Below are 10,258 nucleotides of genomic sequence, written 5' to 3'. Positions count from 1 at the left end.
TAGCGCAGTTGGTAGCGCCCTCGCTTCCCATGCCAAAGGTCGCGGGATCGATCCCCGCGTCCTCCACAGGCGAATATATTTTTAAATCCTTTATATTAAGTTCGCTTGCTTGCTTAGGACCGTGCAAATCTTTCGCTCGTTTTTTAACCCACTTCCCGTGATCCAATCGAGCTGACATTTTCCACACAGACTCGTGTGTGACAATAAATTTTCGTGAAAAAAATCCAAAAATTTACACTGTTTAGGGAAAACAAATTAAATATTTCATTACCAATTGCTTAATGGTGGCAGACAATCATCTGACCCATAGGTGGCAGCCATCTCAAGCCAGAGGACGAGAGGACTCTAGCCGCCACGCATATAAAGGATTTATAGTGAAAAACTTTGTTTTTACGGGTTTACTTGTTAGCAAACTGCGTGTCCCAGACACACACATTCACACATTTTGCTTTTACATTTAACATACAAAACGTCAGCATGTACTGCTGTCATCATAGGCAAAAATATATAGACCCTCACCACTCTCCCTCACCACTCTCCCTCACTCACCCTCACCACTCACCATCACTCACCACTCACACTCACCACTCACCATCACTCACCCTCACCACTCACCCTTCCCCCTCAACACTCACGCTCACCCTCACCGATCATCCTCACCACCACCACTCACCCTCACCACTCACCCTCACCACTCTTCCTCACCACTCTTCCTCACTCCTCACCACTCACGCTCACCACTCACCCTCACCACTCACTAATCACCCTCACCACTCACCCTCATCACTCACAACTCACCCTCACCACTCACCCTCACCACTCACCATCACTGTGGTGGTGGTACCTGCTATCATGACAGTAGTACAAGCTGACGTTTTGTATGTGTAATGTCAAAATCTAAATTAGTGAAATGTTAAGCATACTTGGCGACACGTAAGCAAGTTTTTTTTTAAACGGGAATAGGGTGGGTGGTGGTGGTGAGGGTGAGTGGTTAGGGTGAGTGGTGAAGGTGAGGGTGAGTGGTGATTGGTGACGGTGTGATTGGTGAGGATGAGTGGTGAGTGGTCAGGGTGAGGGTGAGTGGTGAGCGATGAGGTGAGGGTGAGTGGGCAGGGTGAGTAGTGAGGGTGAGTGGTGAGCGTCAGTGGTGAGCGTGACTGGTGAGTGGTGAGGGAGAGTGGTGAGGGAGAGTGGTGAGGGTGAATGGTGAGGGTGAGTGGTGAGGGTGAGTAGTGAGTGGGAGGGTGAGTGGTAAGTAGTGAGGGTCAGTGGTGATTGTTGAGGGTGTGATTGGTGAGGATGAGTGGTGAGTAGTGAGGGTGAGTGGTGAGGGTGAGTGGTGAGGGTGAGTGGCAGTTGTGAGTGGTGATTAGTGAGGGGTGAGCGTGAGTGGTGAGGGTGAGCAGTGAGGGTAAGTGGTGATTGGTGAGGGTGTGATTGGTGAGGATGAGTGGTGAGTGGTGAGGGTGAGTGTGAGTGGTGAGCGGTGAGGGTGAGTGGTTGTTGTGAGGGTGAGTGGTGAGGGTGAGTGGCAGTTGTGATTGGTGATAGGTGAGCGGTGAGGGGTGAGTGGTGAGCGTGAGTGGTGAGTGGTGAGGGTGAGAGGTGAGTGCTGAGTGGTGAGGGTGAGAGAGTGGTTAGTTTTAAGGGTGAGTGGTGAGGGTGAGTGGTGAGGTTGAGTGGTAAGGGTTAGTGGAGAGTGGTGAGTGGTGATTGGTCAGTGGTGATTGGTCAGGATGAATGGTGAGTAGTGAGGGTGAGGTTGAGTGGTGAAGTTGAGTGGTGAGGGTATGTGGTGAGGGTGAGTGGTGGTTGTGACGGTGAGTGGTGAGGGTGAGTGGTGAGTGGTGAGGGTGAGTGATGACGAAGAGTGGTGAGGTTGAGTGGTGAGTAGTAAGGGTGAGTGGTGAGGGTTAGTGGTGAGGGTGAGTGGTGAGTGGTCAGTGGTGAGGGGTCAGGGTTAGTGGTGAGGGTGAGTGGTGATGGTGAGGGGTGAGTGGTGAGGGTGAGTGGTGACGGTGAGTGGTGAGGGAGAGTGGTGAGTGAGAGGGGTTAGGGTGAGTGTTGAGGGTGAATGGTGAGGGTGAGTGGTGAGGGTGAGTGGTGAGGTTGAATGGTGAGTAGTAAGGGTGAGTGGTGATGGTGAGGGTGAGTGGTGAGGGTGAGTGGTGAGCGGTGAGGGTGAGTGGTGAGGGTGAGTGGTGAGGGTGAGTGGTGAGGGTGAGTGTTGAGGGTGAGTGGTGAGAGTCGTTAGTTTTGAGGGTGAGTGGTAAGTTTGAGTGGTGAGGGTTAGTGGAAAGTGGTGAGTGGTTATTAGTCAGTGGTGATTGGTCAGGATGAATGGTGAGTAGTTTTGAGGTTGAGTGGTGAGGTTGAGTGGTGAGGGTGAGTGGTGAGGGTGAATGGTGGTTGTGACCGTGAGTGGTGAGTGGTGAGGGTGAGTGGTGAGGGTGAGTGGTGAGGCTGAATGGTGAGGGTGAATGGTGAGAGTGAGTGGTGAGGGAGAGTGGTGAGGGTGAGTGGTGAGGGGTGAGTGGTGAGGGTGAGTGGTGAGGGTGAGGGGTGAGTGGTGAGGGTGAGTGGTGAGGGTGAGTGGTGACGAAGAGTGGAGAGGTTGAGTGGTGAGTAGTAAGGGTGCGTGGTGATGGTGAGGGTTAGTGGTGAGGGTGAGTGGTAAGGGTTAGTGGTGAGGGTTAGTGGTGAGGGTGAGTGGTGAGGGTGAGTGGTGAGCGGTGAGGGTGAGTGGTTGTTGTGAGGGTGAGTGGCAGTTGTGAGTGGTGATGGGTGAGTGGTGAGTGGTGAGCGGTGAGGGTGAGTGGTGAGGGTGAGTGCTGAGTGGTGAGGGTGAGTGGTGAGGTTGAGTGGTAAGGGTTAGTGGAGAGTGGTGAGTGGTGATTGGTCAGTGGTGATTGGTCAGGATGAATGGTGAGTAGTGAGGGTGAGGTTGAGTGGTGAAGTTGAGTGGTGAGGGTATGTGGTGAGGGTGAGTGGTGGTTGTGACGGTGAGTGGTGAGGGTGAGTGGTGAGGGGTGAGTGGTGAGGGTGAGTGATGACGAAGAGTGGTGAGGTTGAGTGGTGAGTAGTAAGGGTGAGTGGTGATGGTGAGGGTTAGTGGTGAGGGTGAGTGGTGAGTGGTCAGTGGTGAGGGGTCAGGGTTAGTGGTGAGGGTGAGTGGTGATGGTGAGGGGTGAGTGGTGAGGGTGAGTGGTGACGGTGAGTGGTGAGGGAGAGTGGTGAGTGAGAGGGGTTAGGGTGAGTGTTGAGGGTGAATGGTGAGGGTGAGTGGTGAGGGTGAGTGGTGAGGTTGAATGGTGAGTAGTAAGGGTGAGTGGTGATGGTGAGGGTTAGTGGTGAGGGTGAGTGGTGAGGGTGAGTGGTGAGCGGTGAGGGTGAGTGGTTGTTGTGAGGGTGAGTGGTGAGCGTGAGTGGTGAGGGTGAGTGGTGAGGGTGAGTGCTGAGGGTGAGTGGTGAGAGTCGTTAGTTTTGAGGGTGAGTGGTAAGTTTGAGTGGTGAGGGTTAGTGGAGAGTGGTGAGTGGTTATTAGTCAGTGGTGATTGGTCAGGATGAATGGTGAGTAGTGAGGGTGAGGTTGAGTGGTGAGGTTTAGTGGTGAGGGTGAGTGGTGAGGGTGAATGGTGAGGCTGAATGGTGAGGGTGAATGGTGAGAGTGAGTGGTGAGGGAGAGTGGTGAGGGTGAGTGGTGATGGTGAGGGGTGAGGGTGAGTGGTGAGGGGTGAGTGGTGAGGGGTGAGGGTGAGTGGTGACGAAGAGTGGAGAGGTTGAGTGGTGAGTAGTAAGGGTGCGTGGTGATGGTGAGGGTTAGTGGTGAGGGTGAGTGGTAAGGGTTAGTGGTGAGGGTTAGTGGTGAGGGTGAGTGGTGAGGGTGAGTGGTGAGCGGTGAGGGTGAGTGGTTGTTGTGAGGGTGAGTGGCAGTTGTGAGTGGTGATGGGTGAGTGGTGAGTGGTGAGCGGTGAGGGTGAGTGGTGAGGGTGAGTGCTGAGTGGTGAGGGTGAGTGGTGAGGTTGAGTGGTAAGGGTTAGTGGAGAGTGGTGAGTGGTGATTGGTCAGTGGTGATTGGTCAGGATGAATGGTGAGTAGTGAGGGTGAGGTTGAGTGGTGAAGTTGAGTGGTGAGGGTATGTGGTGAGGGTGAGTGGTGGTTGTGACGGTGAGTGGTGAGGGTGAGTGGTGAGGGGTGAGTGGTGAGGGTGAGTGATGACGAAGAGTGGTGAGGTTGAGTGGTGAGTAGTAAGGGTGAGTGGTGATGGTGAGGGTTAGTGGTGAGGGTGAGTGGTGAGTGGTCAGTGGTGAGGGGTCAGGGTTAGTGGTGAGAGTGAGTGGTGATGGTGAGGGGTGAGTGGTGAGGGTGAGTGGTGACGGTGAGTGGTGAGGGAGAGTGGTGAGTGAGAGGGGTTAGGGTGAGTGTTGAGGGTGAATGGTGAGGGTGAGTGGTGAGGGTGAGTGGTGAGGTTGAATGGTGAGTAGTAAGGGTGAGTGGTGATGGTGAGGGTTAGTGGTGAGGGTGAGTGGTGAGGGTGAGTGGTGAGCGGTGAGGGTGAGTGGTTGTTGTGAGGGTGAGTGGTGAGCGTGAGTGGTGAGGGTGAGTGGTGAGGGTGAGTGCTGAGGGTGAGTGGTGAGAGTCGTTAGTTTTGAGGGTGAGTGGTAAGTTTGAGTGGTGAGGGTTAGTGGAGAGTGGTGAGTGGTTATTAGTCAGTGGTGATTGGTCAGGATGAATGGTGAGTAGTGAGGGTGAGGTTGAGTGGTGAGGTTGAGTGGTGAGGGTGAGTGGTGAGGGTGAATGGTGGTTGTGACCGTGAGTGGTGAGTGGTGAGGGTGAGTGGTGAGGCTGAATGGTGAGGGTGAATGGTGAGAGTGAGTGGTGAGGGAGAGTGGTGAGGGTGAGTGGTGATGGTGAGGGGTGAGGGTGAGTGGTGAGGGGTGAGTGGTGAGGGGTGAGTGGTGAGGGTGAGTGGTGACGAAGAGTGGAGAGGTTGAGTGGTGAGTAGTAAGGGTGAGTGGTGATGGTGAGGGTTAGTGGTGAGGGTGAGTGGTAAGGGTTAGTGGTGAGGGTTAGTGGTGAGGGTGAGTGGTGAGGGTGAGTGGTGAGCGGTGAGGGTGAGTGGTTGTTGTGAGGGTGAGTGGCAGTTGTGAGTGGTGATGGGTGAGTGGTGAGTGGTGAGCGGTGAGTGGTGAGGGTGAGTGCTGAGTGGTGAGGGTGAGTGGTGAGAGAGTCGTTAGTTTTGAGGGTGAGTGGTGAGGTTGAGTGGTGAGGGTTAGTGGAGAGTGGTGAGTGGTGATTGGTCAGTGGTGATTGGTCAGGATGAATGGTGAGTAGTGAGGGTGAGGTTGAGTGGTGAGGTTGAGTGGTGAGGGTGAGTGGTGAGGGTGAGTGGTGAGGGTGAATGGTGAGAGTGAGTGGTGAGGGAGATTGGTGAGGGTGAGTGGTGATGGTGAGGGGTGAGTGGTGAGGGTGAATGGTGAGGGTGAGTGGTGAGGGTGAGTGGTGAGGTTGAATGGTGAGTAGTAAGGGTGAGTGGTGATGGTGAGGGTTAGTGGTGAGGGTGAGTGGTGAGTGGTGAGCGGTGAGGGTGAGTGGTTGTTGTGAGGGTGAGTGGTGAGCGTGAGTGGTGAGGGTGAGTGGTGAGGGTGAGTGGTGAGGGTGAGTGCTGAGGGTGAGTGGTGAGAGTCGTTAGTTTTGAGGGTGAGTGGTAAGTTTGAGTGGTGAGGGTTAGTGGAGAGTGGTGAGTGGTTATTAGTCAGTGGTGATTGGTCAGGATGAATGGTGAGTAGTGAGGGTGAGTGGTGAGGTTGAGTGGTGAGGGTGAGTGGTGAGGGTGAATGGTGGTTGTGACCGTGAGTGGTGAGTGGTGAGGGTGAGTGGTGAGGCTGAATGGTGAGGGTGAATGGTGAGAGTGAGTGGTGAGGGAGAGTGGTGAGGGTGAGTGGTGATGATGAGGGGTGAGGGTGAGTGGTGAGGGGTGAGTGGTGAGGGGTGAGGGTGAGTGGTGACGAAGAGTGGAGAGGTTGAGTGGTGAGTAGTAAGGGTGAGTGGTGATGGTGAGGGTTAGTGGTGAGGGTGAGTGGTAAGGGTTAGTGGTGAGGGTTAGTGGTGAGGGTGAGTGGTGAGGGTGAGTGGTGAGCGGTGAGGGTGAGTGGTTGTTGTGAGGGTGAGTGGCAGTTGTGAGTGGTGATGGGTGAGTGGTGAGTGGTGAGCGGTGAGGGTGAGTGGTGAGGGTGAGTGCTGAGTGGTGAGGGTGAGTGGTGAGAGAGTCGTTAGTTTTGAGGGTGAGTGGTGAGGTTGAGTGGTGAGGGTTAGTGGAGAGTGGTGAGTGGTGATTGGTCAGTGGTGATTGGTCAGGATGAATGGTGAGTAGTGAGGGTGAGGTTGAGTGGTGAGGTTGAGTGGTGAGGGTGAGTGGTGAGGGTGAGTGGTGAGGGTGAATGGTGAGAGTGAGTGGTGAGGGAGAGTGGTGAGGGTGAGTGGTGATGGTGAGGGGTGAGTGGTGAGGGTGAGTGGTGAGGGTGAGGGGTGAGTGGTGAGGGTGAGTGATGACGAAGAGTGGTGAGGTTGAGTGGTGAGTGGTGATGGTGAGGGTTAGTGGTGAGGGTGAGTGGTGAGTGGTCAGTGGTGAGGGGTCAGGGTTAGTGGTGAGGGTGAGTGGTGATGGTGAGGGGTGAGTGGTGAGGGTGAGTGGTGACGGTGAGTGGTGAGGGAGAGTGGTGAGGGAGAGGGGTTAGGGTGAGTGTTGAGGGTGAATGGTGAGGGTGAGTGGTGAGGGTGAGTGGTGAGGTTGAGTGGTGAGGTTAAGTGGTGAGGGTGTGTGGTGAGGGTGAGTGGTGAATAGTAAGGGTGAGTGGTGAGGGTAAGGGTGAGTGGTGAGTAGGAAGGGTGAGTGGTGAGGGTGGGTGGTGGGTGGTGAGGGTGAGGTTGAGTGGTGAGTAGGAAGGGTGAGTGGTGAGTGTGAGTAGTCAGGGGTGACGGTTAGTGGTGAGGTTGAGTGGTGAGTAGGAGGGGTGAGTGGGGAGGGTGAGTGGTCAGTGGTGAGGGGTCAGGGTTAGTGGTGATTGTGAGTGGTGAGGGTGAGTGGTGAGGGTTAGTGGTGAGGGGTGATTGGTGGTGGTGAGTAGTAAGTAGTGAGGATGAGTGGTGAGTAGTGAGGGTGAGTGGTGATGGTGAGGGTTAGTGGTGAGGGTGAGTGGTAAGGGTTAGTGGTGAGGGTTAGTGGTGAGGGTGAGTGGTGAGGGTGAGTGGTGAGCGGTGAGGGTGAGTGGTTGTTGTGAGGGTGAGTGGCAGTTGTGAGTGGTGATGGGTGAGTGGTGAGTGGTGAGCGGTGAGGGTGAGTGGTGAGGGTGAGTGCTGAGTGGTGAGGGAGAGTGGTGAGAGAGTCGTTAGTTTTGAGGGTGAGTGGTGAGGTTGAGTGGTGTGGGTTAGTGGAGAGTGGTGAGTGGTGATTGGTCAGTGGTGATTGGTCAGGATGAATGGTGAGTAGTGAGGGTGAGGTTGAGTGGTGAGGTTGAGTGGTGAGGGTGAGTGGTGAGGGTGAGTGGTGAGGGTGAATGGTGAGAGTGAGTGGTGAGGGAGAGTGGTGAGGGTGAGTGGTGATGGGTGAGTGGTGAGGGTGAGTGGTGAGGGGTGAGTGGTGAGGGTGAGTGATGACGAAGAGTGGTGAGGTTGAGTGGTGAGTGGTGAGGGTTAGTGGTGAGGGTGAGTGGTGAGTGGTCAGTGGTGAGGGGTCAGGGTTAGTGGTGAGGGTGAGTGGTGATGGTGAGGGGTGAGTGGTCAGTGGTGAGGGTGAGTGGTGACGGTGAGTGGTGAGGGAGAGTGGTGAGGGAGAGGGGTTAGGGTGAGTGTTGAGGGTGAAGGTGAGGGTGAGTGGTGAGTGGTCAGTGGTGAGGGGTCAGGGTTAGTGGTGAGGGTGAGTGGTGATGGTGAGGGGTGAGTGGTGAGGTTAAGTGGTGAGGGTGTGTGGTGAGGGTGAGTGGTGAATAGTAAGGGTGAGTGGTGAGGGTAAGGGTGAGTGGTGAGTAGGAAGGGTGAGTGGTGAGGGTGGGTGGTGGGTGGTGAGGGTGAGGTTGAGTGGTGAGTAGGAAGGGTGAGTGGTGAGTGGGGAGGGTGAGTAGTCAGGGGTGAGGGTTAGTGGTGAGGTTGAGTGGTGAGTAGGAGGGGTGAGTGGGGAGGGTGAGTGGTCAGTGGTGAGGGGTCAGGGTTAGTGGTGATTGTGAGTGGTGAGGGTGAGTGGTGAGGGTTAGTGGTGAGGGGTGATTGGTGGTGGTGAGTAGTAAGTAGTGAGGATGAGTGGTGAGTAGTAAGGGTGAGTGGTGATGATGAGGGTTAGTGGTGAGGGTGAGTGGTAAGGGTTAGTGGTGAGGGTTAGTGGTGAGGGTGAGTGGTGAGGGTGAGTGGTGAGCGGTGAGGGTGAGTGGTTGTTGTGAGGGTGAGTGGCAGTTGTGAGTGGTGATGGGTGAGTGGTGAGTGGTGAGCGGTGAGGGTGAGTGGTGAGGGTGAGTGCTGAGTGGTGAGGGTGAGTGGTGAGAGAGTCGTTAGTTTTGAGGGTGAGTGGTGAGGTTGAGTGGTGAGGGTTAGTGGAGAGTGGTGAGTGGTGATTGGTCAGTGATGATTGGTCAGGATGAATGGTGAGTAGTGAGGGTGAGGTTGAGTGGTGAGGTTGAGTGGTGAGGGTGAGTGGTGAGGGTGAGTGGTGAGGGTGAATGGTGAGAGTGAGTGGTGAGGGAGAGTGGTGAGGGTGAGTGGTGATGGTGAGGGGTGAGTGGTGAGGGTGAGTGGTGAGGGGTGAGTGGTGAGGGTCAGTGATGACGAAGAGTGGTGAGGTTGAGTGGTGATGGTGAGGGTTAGTGGTGAGGGTGAGTGGTGAGTGGTGATGGTGAGGGTTAGTGGTGAGGGTGAGTGGTAAGTGGTCAGTGGTGAGGGGTCAGGGTTAGTGGTGAGGGTGAGTGGTGATGGTGAGGGGTGAGTGGTCAGTGGTGAGGGTGAGTGGTGACGGTGAGTGGTGAGGGAGAGTGGTGAGGGAGAGGGGTTAGGGTGAGTGTTGAGGGTGAAGGTGAGGGTGAGTGGTGAGTGGTCAGTGGTGAGGGGTCAGGGTTAGTGGTGAGAGTGAGTGGTGAGGGGTGAGTGGTGAGGGTGAGTGGTGAGTGGTGACGGTGAGTGGTGAGGGAGAGTGGTGAGGGAGAGGGGTTAGGGTGAGTGTTGAGGGTGAATGGTGAGGGTGAGTGGTGAGGGTGAGTGGTGAGGTTGAGTGGTGAGGTTAAGTGGTGAGGGTGTGTGGTGAGGGTGAGTGGTGAATAGTAAGGGTGAGTGGTGAGGGTAAGGGTGAGTGGTGAGTAGGAAGGGTGAGTGGTGAGGGTGGGTGGTGGGTGGTGAGGGTGAGGTTGAGTGGTGAGTAGGAAGGGTGAGTGGTGAGTGGGGAGGGTGAGTAGTCAGGGGTGAGGGTTAGTGGTGAGGTTGAGTGGTGAGTAGGAGGGGTGAGTGGGGAGTGGGGAGGGTGAGTAGTCAGGGGTGAGGGTTAGTGGTGAGGTTGAGTGGTGAGTAGGAGGGGTGAGTGGGGAGGGTGAGTGGTCAGTGGTGAGGGGTCAGGGTTAGTGGTGATTGTGAGTGGTGAGGAGTGGTGAGGGTTAGTGGTGAGGGGTGATTGGTGGTGGTGAGTAGTAAGTAGTGAGGATGAGTGATGAGTAGTAAGGGTGAGTGGTGATGGTGAGGGTTAGTGGTGAGGGTGAGTGGTAAGGGTTAGTGGTGAGGGTGAGTGGTGAGGGTGAGTGGTGAGGGTGAGTGGTTGTTGTGAGGGTGAGTGGCAGTTGTGAGTGGTGATGGGTGAGTGGTGAGTGGTGAGCGGTGAGGGTGAGTGGTGAGGGTGAGTGCTGAGTGGTGAGGGTGAGTGGTGAGAGAGTCGTTAGTTTTGAGGGTGAGTGGTGAGGTTGAGTGGTGAGGGTTAGTGGAGAGTGGTGAGTGGTGATTGGTCAGTGGTGATTGGTCAGGATGAATGGTGAGTAGTGAGGGTGAGGTTGAGTGGTGAGGTTGAGTGGTGAGGGTGAGTGGTGAGGGTGAATGGTGAGAGTGAGTGGTGAGGGAGAGTGGTGAGGGTGAGTGGTGATGGTGAGGGGTGAGTGGTGAGGGTGAGTGGTGAGGGTGAGGGGTGAGTGGTGAGGGTGAGTGATGACGAAGAGTGGTGAGGTTGAGTGGTGATGGTTAGGGTTAGTGGTGAGGGTGAGTGGTGAGTGGTCAGTGGTGAGGGGTCAGGGTTAGT

The sequence above is a fragment of the Lethenteron reissneri genome, chromosome 41 (assembly GCF_015708825.2).
Source record: "Lethenteron reissneri isolate LAM-NWPU_2019-01 chromosome 41, ASM1570882v1, whole genome shotgun sequence".
NCBI lineage: Eukaryota > Metazoa > Chordata > Hyperoartia > Petromyzontiformes > Petromyzontidae > Lethenteron > Lethenteron reissneri.
This window is presented reverse-complemented; position numbering follows the sequence as displayed.